This window comes from Macaca mulatta, chromosome 5 (genome assembly GCF_049350105.2).
Source record: "Macaca mulatta isolate MMU2019108-1 chromosome 5, T2T-MMU8v2.0, whole genome shotgun sequence".
In the NCBI taxonomy this organism is placed as follows: domain Eukaryota; kingdom Metazoa; phylum Chordata; class Mammalia; order Primates; family Cercopithecidae; genus Macaca; species Macaca mulatta.
This window is the reverse complement of record NC_133410.1, coordinates 132,053,135-132,070,617: the sequence shown is the minus strand read 5'-3', so window position 1 is coordinate 132,070,617 and position 17,483 is coordinate 132,053,135. Positions and strand designations below refer to the sequence as shown.

Genomic DNA, 17,483 nt, shown 5'->3' with positions numbered 1-17,483 from the left:
TTCATTTGTGTTTCATCTACATCTTATACAGATAGCCTGAAAGAAATTTTATACAATAAATAATCATGTGCATGAAACAATGTTTTACTGCAGCCCATCACATGAAGTCAGGTGTGGAATTTTCCACTTGGGGCATCATGCCAGTGCTCAAAAAGTTTTGGATTTTGGAGCATTTTGGATTTTGGATTTTCAGATTAGGGATGTTCAACTTGTATACTCAATCCTATTGCCTTGTCTAGGAAACATTATTAATTTACAATTTAAAAAATCTTCCATTAGTATGTGATCATCCATACATATAGAGCTTCTCCTTTGTCTTTATGTAATATATCTGTATTAGAAGTTTATATAGTGAATTATATTTTCAATGAAATAGGGAGAAATTTAAATATGAAAGCTAATCTGTATGACATCTCCATTAAGATGATCCATAGACACCTCAAACTCAGTATGTTTACATTGATAAAGTTTGGATTTCTATATATTATTTAAAAAGAGGGATCAGACTTTCTGTGTATTATACTATGCATAATGTACAGTAAAACCCAATGTTAACGTACCTCATTATATATGGATCTAGTAATATAAAATAAAAGATTCGTGGAAAAGGCTTTTAAGTTGAAGCTTAGCGATGACTGAGTCCAACCACCCTTTTCACCTTTCTAGCCCTCTACCTAAGAAATTGTCTATATTCACAATCATTCTTACTTCTTTCTGAATAAGAGAATAAAGTCTCCTATCCTTCAGCTGAAGGCAAAACCTTTCTTTGTGTCCATGACTGCAGTCTTCTGTGATCTTCCTTCATTAGTTATCCCCTTTCTCAATTTTCTCTTGGATATTTTCACACTCTTCTCTCTGCTGACTCTTCCACTTCAACCTATAAACATGTTCAAGTCTCTTCCATTCTATGAATATACCTTGCCCCTACCAGTATCTCTCTAGTTACCAATCTAATCTCTCTCCTCTCTTTTTCATTCAAAATTCTTGAAAGGAGATATCCAGAATAAATTTCAACTACTATTTTGACTTTAGTTCTCTATGATCTAGTTTTTGCCCTTACTGCTCCTCCAATGAAACTGCCTTCAGTGCTCAGTGAAGTCACTAATGACCAGCATCTGCAAGTAGATGTCAATGTGAGTAGTCCACGACGCTTGTATCTCATGTGCTTTTATAAGCTGCTGCAGGTAGATATGTCCCCCCTTTGGTTGTAACTTGTCTCTAATTCCTAAAGGTCTACTTCTGCTGGAGCATTTTCCCTGAGAATCATAGAAACTGCTAAGTGGGGTTCTGAGGAGAGACGACTGTAATCCCAAACCAATTTGTACAGCCATATAGCATCTAATGCTGGAGTCTCAAGGGTAATGATATTGGTAAACAGCAAATAAGCATGAAGGGGGAAGTTTGTATGTTCGTGTTATTGTACATAACCAAGTTTTGCAAATAACAAAAACATAAAAATGGATTTTTGTGTATATTTAGTAAGGAGGGGTTTACTGAGCTCACGGTGGCTATTTTCATTACATACATACCCAAAGAGAATGGATTATCTGTCAACAACTATCTTTGAAAAATGGAAAGCAAAACATTTTCTAGCAGTCAGAAGCTCAACAGTGTCACCCTGACTACTCTGGTGTTATCTGAGTATCAGGACTGAGTGATGAAATCTTGCACTACCTTTGCTGATCAGTGGAAGCATTTATAAGTTGATAAGAAAGATCATTGGTGTCAATGCCTCAAATAATTTCACTATGTATTACAGTGTATTATTGTTAATGTTTCGATTTTTAGCAAGTGAAAAATGATTATTCTAAACCTTTCAAAACCAGCATAAGTAAATCTTACTAATGTGCCAGTGAGAAAATGAGAATTATAAACATCATTTTGGGGAATGAAAAAAAAAACATATTAGGAATAATACTCAGGGGAAAATTTTAACTGTAGGACCAGGATGGCTTTCCAGTATAAGTTACAAATGGCAAATAAAAAAACTTAAATGTATTCAAATGTATGTGCATCACAGTTCCGTCACATGAACAATGGGTCTCAAGCACCCAGGTAATCTTCTGCTCTCACAACTAAGTCAGCTAGACACCAAAGGAGAATAAGAGGAAAACTTAACCCAGAGGAATAAGCATCCTACAAGCCATGAACCACACATGATAAGCTATTTAAAATGGGGCTGGTAGGCAGAATCACCAAACAAGCCTCAGCAATGGGGCTTTCCCTTAGTCTAGGGACAGTATCCACATGGAACCCCTATTACCTCACACCAAAGCTGTGCACTGCTGGCAGCTATGACCCTGCTGGCAGAAATTCACAGAAACCTTCAATTCTTGATAATAAAATGATCCTTATTTAATTAAAACAAAACAAAACAAAAAACCAAAGCAACAACGATTGACGCTGTTTTCACAAGTGAAAAAAGCCAGAAGATGGCAAAAAAGCATAGAAGAACATTCTCAAGCCATTCCCACTATTATTTTCTTAGAAAGTTGGGAAGACATAATTTATCTTTAAAGGTATATCTAAGTAATTCTTGGGCCTTGAACTTGGCACCTAAGTGAGAGGCTTTTCTGGAGTACTATATTCACTCTCCAGCATTGTTCTGCAGTTGTCTACAACGGCATCATCAGTAGTGCAAATTTGGGTATAACTGATATACCTTCATGGCTATGCTTCTTCACAGGTGTCACAAAAAAATACCCTTAGAGAATGACTGAGGGATAAAAATGATGGATTGTTGTTGATTTCTAAATGTAGCTGGCCTTTCATCGTCTTTAAGATGAAAACAAATCCTTTGAGTTTGAAATGCTAACCGGTATGTACACTGGCTTTTTAGGTTGAACCTAAGAAGATAATAACATTTCCAGCTATGATTCTGAGTTTTCTTCTAATTGTACTTTGATCAAGCTTTATGTCAAATAATTTGCCTGCCAAGATAGGCACTTGCTCAAGGTTTTAATTCTTAAAATTATAAGTAAGGATATAAAAGGTGAGGTTTTTAAGATGTTATATTCCTCTTTCTTTTTAAAATCTTTTTTATTTTTCTGCTTAAGTATTCCTCTTTAATTTCATGAGCTATGTTTTTTGCATTATTTCGCTGAAGAACCTAAAAGGAATAATGAGAAAGCAACATGCACCTAAATTCTTTGATGCACAAAACACACAAGTTTTATAGCTATTTCTTTTTTACATTTCTAAGCCTTGCTAATCAATATTAATTAAACATTAACCAATTCACAAAATGTTTGGTTAGGGAGTACCCTTCCCCACAGAGGATATACATGCAGTAAAGGCAATAGAGTTGGCATTTTTAAAATATCCACCGATGATAAATCATTTTTCAGACTAGATAGTTATTGTCATGCTCTACTGTTTTATCTTTTACATTTTCATGGTGCACATGAAGATTCAATTCTGATGTGACAGACATCCCATAATGACCACACTAGATAAAAACTAAAATTCCCATAATATTAAGTTAGTCTGTTTTTTATCATTTAGCCCTATCTCTTAGTTTTATTTACCAGAAAAGATTACATCTGCAAAGTTATTTAAAACTATAAATCTGGCCGGGTGTGGTGGCTCACACCTGTAATCCCAGCACTTTGGGAAGCCGAGGCGGGCAGATCATGAGGTCAGGAAATCGAGACCATCCTGGCCAACATGGTGAAACCCCGTCTCTACTAAAATACAAATAATTAGCCGGGCGTGGTGGCGGGCATCTGTAGTCCCAGCTACTCGGGAGGCTGAGGCAGGAGAGTCGCTTGAACCTGGGAGGTGGAGGTTGCAGTGAGCCGAGATCATGCCACTGCACTCCAGCCTGGCGACAGAGCGAGAATCCATTTCAACAAAGCAAAACAAAACAAAAAAAAAACCGAACAATGAATCTTTGAACAGCTTCTTTTACAAAGGTGACATCAGAAAAAGAAAAGACTGCATTAAGGGGGATGAAGGATGTATTACAAGGAGCAGTTGAAATGCAGGTTCCCCACCCATAGTACAGTGCTATTTTGGTGCTTCATATTTGTCTCAGCTCATACTTACAAGGGAAAAGAAACATGAGTTACTAATTTCAAACTTTAAAATGTCAGGAATGTAAAAACTAGAGGTTTCAATTTTTATTTGAAACAAGGCAAAGACATTTCATTTAAAAGGAATATATTCAGATAGGTGCAAACTTGTCAAGATGGACTTTCAGTGTTCATTTCACAGATACAGAGGCATACAACCCACTATGCAAGCCATGTCACAAGAATGTTTTGTTTCTGTGAGTTCATGAAACTAATGGGTACTCATGTTTCTGAGAAATAAGAATGAAGCCATGTGTTCAGCAGTGTTTTTGCTACAGTAACAGTTTTTAAACTGCTCTGTGGAATCTCCAAGGTGCCTCAGAGGAGGCAGCATGCCCGGGGAGGAGGAAGAGGCATGCAGGTGGGACAGGGACCTGGCCAAAGTAGATCCAATATAATGAGCTTCCCACATACGGTTTTATTTGATGGAGGGGAAAGATTCTGCTATTAAAATCTTTTAGAAACTACACATTTGAAGTTTTAAAAATTACAGAAAACAGTAACATTGAATTCTAAAATAAAGCTTTCATGGAGAAACATAGTTCTGGATTGGAATAAAGAGGTGAAAAGAATATATGATGGTTTCTTCAGGCAATACTTTGCTTTTATAATTCCCAGTGTAGCTGATGTAACTTTCACCTACTAGTCTTTCTTATTATTTATTCTCAATTGGAAAGTAGAGTCAAATAGTGACAACTTGATGAGAATGAATTTCCTTGACAGATTTATAGAAAAGCTTAAAAATGTCTTTTCCAGGATTTCTTTATTGCTCTGAGAATTCTCTTCACTGTTCTCATGTGCTGAACGACCTGTTTCCTGGATCCCATGTTTTTTCCTTGTTTTTGGTGGAATGCATTTACTAGTAACTTCCTAAAAAGACATGCATGAAGATAAACATATTTTAGGTCTTGCATGTCTAAAATGAATTTATTCCATCTTCACATATGATTTCATTGTTTGGCTAGATATAGAACTCTAGGTTGGAAACAATTTCCCCTCAGAAATTTCAAGATAGCTCTCCTGTCTTATAGCTTCTGCTGTTGATAAATTTGTGGCAATCCAAATTTTTAGTCCTCTGAATGTGATGGTTTGAGGCCAGAGACTTGGTAAAGGCTTTCCATCCAGAAGTTTAATGTTCAATTCTTGGAAAGAAGTTTTGATAGTTTTCTCTCTTCTGATTCCATTGTTCCTTCTGAGACCTCTATTAGTCAGATGTTACCATGTCTACAGTTCTCATCTCTTTGTCTTTTTGTTTGACTTTCTGGGAGACTTTTTCAACTTGATCATCCAATTCTTCTATTTGTTTTTTATTTCTACCTGAATGTTTTACATTTTCAATTAAGGAACAATTGAGCCTTCTGTTTTAGAGCTTCTGGTGCTTGTTTTGTGGTCGTATTATTCTTGTCTCTTTTTTTTTTCATCTGCTCCCTAATTATCTCTCTTCTCCCTGTGCTTGTTTTAAGACTGTCTTTTATATTTTTAGCTTTCTTCAAATATTAGTGGTCCTTAGTTTTCAACTCATATTTAGGAAAGAGTCATTGAAATACCAATTGGAAATTGTGTGTGTCTATGAAAAAAATATAAATTATATATTGATTGTCTAACATACTGGCTATTAAAAAGAAAATAAACACTTTTCATGAGTGATTAGCTTATAAGCCAAGATTAGTTTCAATATAGGGATATATTTAAACATAGCTTTACAGACATATTCAGTTCAGACAGTGAGTCAACTGATTCTTCAAATACCTGTGCAAACTTATGTTTAGGCCCCTTGGAGTTCCTCAACATGTATCACTACTGTAGTAGCAGAAATAAAAGTTCAAAATAATACAGAACTTAATTATATACTATTTTATGTCATAAAATATAGAAAAGTTATTGTAATGAAATCTTTTGATACTAATTTGTTTTTATCTAAGAGTGTTTGACTTACGTTTTTTTTACATATTCAGGCAATAAATTTACCTGAGGGAAAGTAAATACAATTCTTGCTTTCAAACATAAAACCACTCCTTAAGGATTCTTTCACAGTGAATAAAAATATGCCAAAAGGCTAATTTTGCTGTCACTGAAAGACTATCCTGTCCAAGTGCCAAAAGTAGTGTGACTTATTTTTAATTTTGAAGGAAAAGGGAAAATATCTAATTTATGATGTGGAACTTCCACAATGGTAAAGTAGCATGTTTACTATACCAAAAGTTCCTTTGCTCCTAAACAGGGAAACTTTGCTACAAATATAAAAGCAAAACCCATTTTCCAGAATTTAATAGTAAATAGGGAGTGAGCTATTATTAAAGAACATCAGAAATAATCTTTGGAAATTGGAAACACAAACAAAATAAAAAGAGAAAACCCTATGAATCTAAATTCTTTCTAGTCAGTCTAAGGCATGGTTAAATTCTGTTTTTCAGTTTCTAAAACCTAGTGGAGGGTTTCTTTAAGAACAGTGTAACCACTGCACTACAGCTCTGAACAACCATTTTATAAAGTTTAATAATATTCTAACAGAATGACTTCTTTCAGAGCTCAGAATTATGGTCATTTGGGGATGAAGAATGAGAACATGTCAACTGTGTGTTTCATACACTGAATAACAGATATGTGGTGCTACTATCCTCAGCATTAGACTTCTCAGCCTTATTACCTAAACACTGGGGTCCGATCTTAGCTTCAAAAAAAGAGCAAAATAATGAGGTATGCTTATTTCCTAAACAATTATTCTAGTGGAAACAGAAACCCTCAACTTTCTAAAGTTGGTTTACTGTTTTTTTTCTTTTCAATTAATAAGACACGTAAAAAAAGTTAGGAAGAAGCTATAGGCGAGAAACTAGCAATTAACTAAAGAATATGCCGAAATAGGGACATTATGCAGGCAGTTTATAAAAAAAATTAGCTTTACACATTTGAAAGTGTAAAACATTAGCTTTACACATTTGAAAAGTAAAAAATAGTATACATCTTTAATAAGAAAAAAATAAAAATAGGATTACAGATGTTTATAAATATAAATCAGGTGAAATAAATGCTGCATGTAAACTATTAAATATAGTTTAAAGAACACACCATTAAAACTGAAAACAAGATATATAAATGAAACATTTATTATGAGTATTCGTAAAATCTATGGCAACACAATGTGAAAAAATTAGGCAAATTGTAAATTTTTTAATACTACATATAAAATTAAATTTGCTGATTATAACAAAATTGATTTACTGAGCACCTGTTATGTGCTTACTAGGATAAGCACCTTATATAAATTATGTCATCTAATCTGGACAACTATGAAGTTAAGGACCTCTCTTAGCCTTATTTACATATGAATTAAAAGGTCACATACCTAGGAAATGGAAGACTTGGCATTTGGATTCACAGCTTTCTCATTCCATAACTCAGGGTGCTTAACCATAATTCAATTTCATATAGTTAAAAAAAAGTTCTTAAAAGAAGAAACAGTTTTTACATGTGTGTCTTTTCATATATAGATCAATTAGGTTATTATTAGAAATCAGCCTTCCATCACTTCAAATAACCAAACAAAAATAACTGTCACTACCAGAATCTATGTTACAGAGTTAATAGCATGCTTTGCACATCTCTTTTTTAAAATCATAAGCTCCTCTCAGGTTAACAGAACCTTCCCCCCCCGTCTCCATTTTATTACTCTTCTGAAGATCAAATGGTTTATATAAAATTTTGGAGAAACAGAATGAGGAAATAGACTGAGAATTTGGAAGAGTAGAAATAAGGTGGAATGTTACAATGCTCAAATCGGCATTATCATTGGCTTGAGTAATTCTCCATAGATAGAGATCTACTCTGGATATCAGCCTTGGAGACTAGATTATCTGGTAGGTCCTGACTAACTTGTTCACTGGATATACTTCTTCCCTATAAAAAGACTTCCATGTTTGGGTGTAAAATGTTATATGAAATTTGTTGCTAACCAGCCTCTCATTCAATATCCACTTCCTTTCTGACTAATACTTCTTGTAAACTCACAGCAGTTTTAAATACCTGGCATAGAGTCAGCAATACAGGTATGGCAGCACAAGGTGTTCTGGAGTAGGATTAGCTTTGGTGTAAACATCCTATCTAAAATAGCCTTCAGGTAAGCTGAATGTACTTTTGTTGCCAATTTAAGCAGAAGGTGAAGTTTGGAAATACAGAGAATCTCCATACACTGTGAGTACATTGTATCTCCATACATTGAAGTTTTAAAAATTGTAAGTTAAAATGAACAACACTGTAATTCTGTAACCTTCACTTACGTTCCCAACAAAGAGTTTAAGGAAAAAGTTGGCTGCTGCATATTTCCATTCTATAACCCTTTTTATCCAAGTATCTCCAAAATCATAGATAGTGAACTTGACTAGCTGTTCTTAAGGAAGGTGAAAAGCAGAACAACCAAAGATGTCAGGGTAAAAAATCACTAGGCCTTCAACTCTCTGAGCATGTGAAATTTTCATTTCTACTCAGTGGAAAACTATTAAAGTTTGCTAAGGAGAATTTTATTAAAATCCAAGTTCTATGTACTGTCAGAGTCATTTAAGGTCCCCATTCTTCTGGTGCCATAATTAATATCTTTTGGCCACAGAAGAAAATATTTAGAGGCATTGACTAAGACCCCAAGATCCCAGCTTTCTGGACAGACTGTAAGAGAAGTGTAACCATACTACATATCTCTGGAGGTCCAATCCCTAAGGGATTCCTTATATAATTAATTTAATTTATGACAGGTATATAACCACACAGATTTTTAACACTTGAAAGGATTATAAAAAGACCATTTTCCTATCCCCTTATTAAAAGATGAAAGTGAGTTCTAGACATGATAAATGATTTGGCTAAACTTACGTTGTTCTAGGTGGCCATGATGGGTCTTGGCTTTTACTAAATTTCTTCACTTAGCATGTAGATCATAAAATGCTGAGGAAGGGAAAAGGGGAGTGGTGCGGGACTAGCTGAAAAGTTACAGTCCTAAATATCTACTTTTAGCATATGCTGATTTTTGCTCTGAAGGATCCTTTCATAATTCATTTACAGCAGAGAAGCCATATTTTAGCCACTAAACAGGTACAGAGATTATGCCTTTGTTCTTACAGTTTATATTCAAAGTTATATAATATGGCTCAGAGGATATAATCCACCTTAATCTTAATATTCTAGCAATTTATACCAAGTGCTGTACCTCATGGCAGGTTTAAGTTTGCACAAAAGACCTTTTATTAAATTTATTATCATTTTTTATTTCAATAGGTTTTTGGGGAACACATGGTATTTGGTTACATGGATAAGTTCTTTAGTGGTGATTTCTGAGATTTTGGTGCACCCATAACCCAAGCAGTGTACACTGTACCCAGTGTGTAGTCTTTTATCCCTCACTCCTCTCACACCCTTTTCCCTCAGTCCCCAAAGTCCATTGTATCATTCTTATGCCTTTGCATCCTCATAGCTTCGCTCCCACTTATGAGTGAGAATATAAGATGTTTGGGTTTCCATTTCTGAGTTACTTCACTTAGAATAATGGTTGCCAATTCCATCCAGATTGCTGCAAACACCATTATTTCGTTCCTTTTTATGGCTGAGTAGTATTCCATGGTGTATATATATGCCACAATTTCTTTATCCATTGGGCTGGTTCCATATTTTTGCAATTGCGAATTGTGCTGCTATAAACATGCATGTGTAAGTATCTTTGTCATATAATGACTTATTTCCTCTGGGTAGATACCAGTAGTGGGATTGCTGGATCAAATGGTAGTTCTACTTTTAGTTCTTTGAGGAATCTCCACACTGTTTTCCATAGTGGTTGTACTACTTTACATTCCCACCAGCAGTGTAATGATATTTCCTTTTTACCACATGCACGCCCTCATCTATTATTTTTTGATTATGGCTATTCTTATAGGGGTAAGGTGGTACTGCATTGTGGTTTTGATTTTCATTTTCCTGATCATTAGTGATGATGACTATTTTTTCATATGTTTGTTGGCCATTTGTGTATCTTCTACAAAAGACATCTTTAATAGCCCAATTTATTTTTATGCAAGTGCTTATGAGGTAAATCTTAAAGTTACAGAAAGTACTTTATGTATTTGAGATGTAAAATCTCCATTTGTTTAACGAAAATAACTACATAAGGTGCTATGCTAGGCATTGTGAGGGAGACAAAGGTGGATCAGAGAAAAATAAGACACCTTGTACAGATGTAAAGCTTGTATCTACAAAAGGGTGCCCAGCCAAGGGGGGCAAATAGGGCTGAAATGTTGCTCATGCTCTGACAAGCTTTTTGCCCTAACAGAAAGTTGTCACCAAGTGGGGTGAAGGAGCACCTTTTTCTAATTCATGTAATGGTGCTTGGTAGGCTAGCTAGTGGTAGCTTCAGACACAAATGCCACAAATCTTTCAATAACACAAATCTGACCACAATGGTCATCACATTTTTCAATGGTTCTCCCTTGCTGAAAGGAGAAAAGCAAGTTCAGATGATATTCAAGTTCCTTCACATTTAAATCTGACCTACTTTTTCTGCTTCATCCCCTACTACTTCCACATGAAGACTCTTTCTGCCAATCATATTCAACCTTTAACTGATTTTAGACCACACCATGTTCTTTCATTCATCTCTGCCTTTCCATCTGCTCATCAAAACTCAGGAAAAAAATTCTTCTGGGTATCATCTATCTCATTTAATCCCAGGTAGTGTGAGTTACTCCTCCTCCTTTCTCCTACAGCATTCTGCACATCACTAGATCATGCCACAGAAATACATTATATAGAACTTTGTTATTTATACCTTTCATTCTAAACTGCAAATATTATTCACAATACCTAGGAAATAAAAGAAATTAATTGATAAAAACAAGGTTCCTAACTTTAGGTAGCTTATACTTTTTTGGAGAAGATGAAAACAAGGTAGGTAGAGACAATTACTGTAAGAGAAAAGTGTATAAAAATGGTACAGATATTTCATATCTGCTGTTTAGTTTGCTAAGTCACTATTCACAGGAATTGACAAACTCTTATCAAATATTCAGAGATGTCAAAGGGAACTATGAAAGTTTCCAAGAATGTTGTGTTGACTCAGAGGCATTAGGAGATCGTGAAGAGTCCTTCAAGTGGAATTGAGAGACCTGCTTTCTGGTCCCAGGTTTGTCACTTATTTGCTGTGGGATCTCAGACAAGCCAATTGCTTTTGCTTGACTTTAGTTCTTTTGCTATACCACTGCTCTCACAGAGTTAGGGTACTCAAATAGATAATGTATATGAAAATGTGATTAAAACTAGAAAGTGCCACTTCAGCAAATGTTAAAACTGACATTTTTGGTTGGTAAAATGACTTAGAATCAACACATAAATCTACCACCCATCTAATATTAATGCCCACCAAGTGTGTGTGAGACAACTGCTTTGCCGGACTTTAAGAAGTACAAGAACTGATCTCTGCCCTAGAGAATCTGTTTGGGGAGATGAGGCAGCTGCTCATGCTAAAATAACTACAGAGGCCAGACACAGTGGCTCAGGCCTGTAATCCCAACAGTTTAGGAGGCTGAGGTAGGAGGACTGCTTAGACCAGATATGGTGAGACACCCCCCAGTGTTTACAAATTTTTTTTAAAAAAATTAGCTGGGCACAGTGGCATGCACCTCTATTCTGAGCTACTCAGGAGGCTCGGGCAGGAGGACCACTTGAGCCCAGGAGTTCAAGGTTGCAGTAAGGTATGATCATGACACTGCACTCCAGCCTGGGCATTAGAATGAGACCCTGTCTCATGCAATGACTCTGATATTTTAGTTTGGGGAATTCTATCACAAGAGACTTCACGTAGGAAGAGTACAGACATTTTAAGTGGCTATAATTGCTCCTTCTGTTTTCACTGTGTGGGAGAAAAAGAGAAGATGTCAGAAGAAATCTGTCTCTAAAAAAATAAAACAACTACAGGAAAAAATATAGTAGCAGCTAAACAAGTGAGACAAAAATAAGTGTAAAAGAGTACAAAAGAATAGGCTATTTCTTGGTGGGGTGGTCATTATGGTTTAATGACAGAGTAGTTATAGTTATTTCAGTAGGTCGTGTAAGGAAAGAATACAGTTGGCCCTTGGTATCCAAGGGCAACTGGTTCCAGGAGCCCCTTAGATACTAAAATCCGAGGATGCTGAAGTCCCTTATATAAAATGGCATAGTATTTGCATATAACCTGTGTGCACATCCTCTTGTATAAGTCATCTCTAGATTACTTATGACACCTGATATAATGTAAATGCTATATAGTTGTTATGCTATATTTTCAAATTTGTACTTTTTGTTGTTGTATTGTTATTTTTTATTGTTTCTTTTTTCTGAATATTTTCTATTCTCAGTTGGTTGAATTTGCAGATGGAACCTGCAGATACAGGGCACTAAGTATTTTGAAATTCTGGGACATAGATACAGAATTTTAGTGTAAAGACACAAGAAAGAATACAGAGATAGCAAAGAAGATCTCAAGTAAAAATAGTAGACCACTTGGTGATAGCAGCATGTTTTCATAGGGCAGTTTCTGATTAGGCAGGAAAAATAGGTTGCAGACAGTCCCCAACCCTTTTGGCACCAGGGGCTGGTTTTGTGGAAGACAATTTTTCCACAAACGGGGTGAGGTATGGTTTCGGAATGAAACTGTTCTCAGGCATTAGATTCTCATAGGGAGCACACAACCTAGATCGCCCACATGCATAGTTCACAATAGGGCTCGTGCTCCTAAGAGAGTCTAACGCCACTGTTGATCTAACAGGAGGCAGAGCTCAGGCTGTAATGCTCACTTGCCTGCCACTCACTCACGCTGTGCGGTACTAGTACTGGTCCACGGCCAGGAGGTTGGGGGACCCCTGGCCTATAGGAGGGTGCTAAGTACTGTGGTGCTCTGCTTCACTTTGGAGACAAATACACTGCTGCTAGCTGCTTTCTAACAATAATAAGTAGAGAGCTTAAGACCAGGTCAAATGGTCCTTCCTTAGAATCCTTATTCCCATCTCAGATGTGTTGTTTGACTGGTCAGATGAACAATCTATGCCAGATTCTAATGCAATGACTCTGATATTTTAGTTTGGGGAATACTATCACAAGAGACTTCGCGTAGGAAGAGTACAGACATTTTAAGTGGCTATAATTGCTCCTTCTGTTTTCACTGTGTGGGAGAAAAAGAGAAGATGTCAGAAGAAACGTTAATCAGTGAGATAGAAAAGTAATTTAAGGCTCTCCTTTTATTAGCTATAATAGCTCAAGCATAGTGAATAGGACCCTTCTTGAATTAATGAGGCAAACTAGAAGGTGATTTTTTTTAATGTCAAGCTGGTGTGAAGATCTTGTGCTATTATTAGACCCAGGAAGGCATAGACTACAAAACAGAATTCAGGGCCTGACGGATCATTAAAAAATAAAATAAATAGACTAAGTTTACATGAAGTTAAAGCTTTTTGAAAACTCAGTGTGAAATGTATTTAACTCCAATGAATTGCTTTAAAAAGATTTTCTAGAGCTAGATTCATAAGATTATAATAAAAAAACGACTATAGTAAGCACATTTTACATTTTAAAGAAAAGGAGGTGTTTTTTTGCTCCTGACTGCCACATCATGAGTTGCATGCCTGCTCCCAGGACGGGCCTGTCCCAATCGGCTCTTCCCTGTCACCACAGTGTCCCCACTTGGCTGAAGCTGGCCTCTGAAGATGGAAGGGAGGAGATGTACAAACTGGCCAAGAAGGGCCTGACTCCCTCAAAAATCGGCAATCCCAGGGGATTCACTGAAAGGAGGATAATATCCAAATGCAAATAAAAATTCAACCCCACTTTTACAGATATCCGTCTTTGGCCTATGTCAGCAAATTCCGATACACAGAATAAATTATGCATCTTACTCATCACCTATGTTCCCAAGCATAGGGCACATGGGGTAATGAGCCCAGTTATTGCCTTTTTTGTAAACATATTTATGACAGTTGATTTCCTGTTAGAGATAAAACTCTTCCAAAAGTAACTGGGATAATTTGATAAAAGACACATGAATAAATGAGGTGGAATTGCTACAAATAACTTAAAAAACAAAAATCAAGCAAAAGAAAACAATAGTGATAACCAAAAAGACTGACTTTCTCCTGAGAGAAACTCCCAGCTGCTTTTAAATGGCACATGTTTTTTCATTAACTGAGAGCTACAGCCAAGAAGCCAGGACAATGAGGGCCACAGCCACAGGGACAATGAGTGGCAGGTGGCAGAGATGGCTGAAAGATGCAACCTGCTTCAGTCTCCCCTCAGAGGCTGCTCCCTAACGGCTGTATTCCCCTTCCAGCTGGTGACAGACTTCCTCTTGAGAGTCTCCTGAGGCTTACAAAAGTGCTTCAATTCTCTGTATAGCCTCTCCACAGAGGAAAAATGGAGTAACTTTGAGCAGAAGGAGCTATTTCAAACACTGAGCTCATCTAAGCTTTTATAGAACAGTGCTGATTGGGCAAAATAAATAACCAAGTGAAAAGAAAATAATTTTTTAAAGTAACCTCTTCTCATCCCAGTCATTAAAAGTACCAGTAGTGGGCATGGAGGCTCATGCCTGTAATCTCAGGACTTTGGGAGGCCGAGGAGGGCGGATCACCTGAGATCAGGAGTTCAAGACCAGCCTGGCCAATGTGGTGAAACTCCGTCTCTACTAAAAATGCAAAAATTAGCTGGGCGTGGTGGCAGGTGCCTGTAATCCCAGCCACTTGGGAGGCTGAGGCAGGAGAATTGCTTGAACCCAGGAGGCGGAGGCTGCAGTGAGCCAAGATTGCGTCACTGCACCCTTGTCTGGGAGACAAGGGCGAAACTCTGTCTCAAAAAAAAGGTACCAGTATCATCTCCATCTTAATCATCCTCTATAACTTTTTTACTAAAAATAAAAAATGCTCACTACACTTCAACATTTTGTTTCTAAAAAACAATTAGAGTGCCAGGAATTTCCTTGTCTCTGGCTTTCCTGCCCAAATTCTTGTTCATATAGCTAATAGTATACAGTTAAATAAAATTAATTTTATATAATCTTGAATATAATATACTATTCTCTTGTGAGGACAATTAATTGATAGTAGTTTCATTTTTATACCCAAAGTGGCCAAAGAGACACTCCAACTCTGAGAAAATGGCTATGTCTACAGTAGGGAGTTAGAGGGCTCCTCTTGTAACAAATGAGAACTGAGATCTATTTTTCCTAAATCTAATTTAAAAATCTTTTTTCCCCACAGTTTATCAAGTGCTTGTTAAACATGCGCCATGTAGAAGGTTCTGTATGAAGACAGAGAAACAGAGAGAGATGAAACCTTTTATCGTAAGCATTATTTAACCTGTCCTAAATCTCCTGTTTATTAACTTTAAGACTTTTAAAGAAATAATAATAATTTTCCTAAAACAACTGTGTGAACTGCCTAACTATTCAGACCAGACCAAACCAAACCAAACCAAACCAAACAAAACCAAACCAAACAAAACCAAACCAAACAAAACCAAACCAAAACCCTCAACAGGGAACAAACCTGCCTCATCCAAATTAGAAACCACAGAAGTACTAAGACGTAGCTGTTAGCAAAATTTCTATGAATTGTAATAGTATACTAATTATAAATAGGACCACAATGGGATCCCCTCCCCAACCCAAGCATTATGGAACACAAAAATATAATTTGAGGAAAGAGAATTTTCTGCTACTTTTCCTGTGACGATTTTCAGAAGATCTCATATAAAATTAATCACAAATGTGCTTACATGTTAGATCAAATAAGAAGTGTACTATATAAGAATTAGCAAGCCAGTACAATAATTGCTGGCATCAAATAAGGTTTTTTTCCTTTTAGCCAGACAGAATCTCACTGGGTTTTATTTTTGTTTTGCACTTCGATGTTACTACCATGAATTACTTAAAAGTGAGAAAGGCACATTTATATCTTGCTAACTGCTCTTCCAGTTCACTCAAGTGAGAGATTTATGGTTTCTTCATCTTCCTCTTGCTGTTTCCTGCAAATTGCCATATCCTCATACATGATGCCAGCCCTTGTCTCAAATCAAAAACTGAATTCTAGAAATGTTGGAGCAGTCAGTTAACCATAACTCCATGTTCATTTTAACTTTATGGATGGTCATAAAGATCATTGTTTCAGAGGAGTTAAAGGTGAGAGCACTTCAACTGCTTCTCAAGCTACTTTCCCCATGGCTTTTTATTCCCGTGGACTTGAAAAATATAAAGGAGGAAAATCAAATACAAATGCTCCTCAACTTATGATGGGGCTATGTTCTGGTAAACCCATCATTAGTGGAACATGTCTGAGTCGAAAATGCATATATGTGTTTTTTTGACTTACAATATTTTTGACATTATTTTCAACTTAAGATGAATTTATCCAGATATAGCTGTATTGTAAGTTGAGGAGTGTAACGAGTGTGTACCACTTTTGCACCATTGTAAAGCCCCAAAATCTTGTCAAACTGTCGTAAGTTGGGGACTGTCTATATCTATATCTACGGTTCTTGGGGCAAAACAATGAACAGATCTGGGATTTATTTTGGCTGTTGTTATTAGCTATGACTGCATGATACACTAAGTCCAGTTCCAAATAGACTCTCCGAGTACCATTAATGATCTGTCATATGGTAATCTCTTCGGTGTTTACATAAGACGAATGAAAACAATAGCAAGCAAAACAGAATGTGGAGTCCTAGCCTATTGAGTAATTCAGAAAAAAAATAATCTGTAACCTTGTACTTAAAAAAATATTAGTTTCCCATTACAAGTCCACATCATTGGTGTGACAGATGCTATTTCTGTGTCGAGGTACATAGTTGGTCCTTTCCTTAAGAAATGCAGGTAGAAAAGTTGCACAATTACTTCATGGAATTTTATTTGGTAAATAAAAATAGCTTAAGTAAAGAGTTGGCAAGGAGAGAAAAAATGTTTATCTGTCATACATAAAAGTCATTTTTATATTTTCACAGAGGTCTTCCTGTTCTTGTCAAGAGTTTATCTTCAGAGGTAAGGGCATAAGGTCCCTTTCACTGTGAGAGAATCTTTAATACAAAATTAGACTGAGATAACTTGCCAAAATGATAAAAAGATGATAATGATACAGTCTCTTTGCTTTGCCCTTTATACTCATGATATTCTAATTTCATTTCTATGCTCTCCACGAGGAAACAGCAGGGAAGGTAGTAGTATCATTTTCATTTGATGGGTAAAGAAAGCAAAGTTAGAGAAGTGTGTGATTGGTTAGAAACTGCTGTATTAAGAAACCCATTGGAAGAATCTACTTCCAGTCTAGTGTTCTTCTCACTATATTATGCGATTCCTCTGAAGACTACATTTTGAGAAATAATAGAAGCAAGTAAAAAACAATTGTGATATAATAGAAG

At 36.2% G+C, this 17,483-nt stretch overlaps 1 protein-coding gene across 2 annotated transcripts in view; it reads right to left on the bottom strand.

The window, feature by feature from the left end:
• The window catches only part of AFG2A (AFG2 AAA ATPase homolog A), a 369,660-nt gene that overhangs the window by 43,321 nt on the left and 308,856 nt on the right, over positions 1-17,483 (bottom strand). The gene's annotated exons all lie outside the window — the stretch shown is intronic.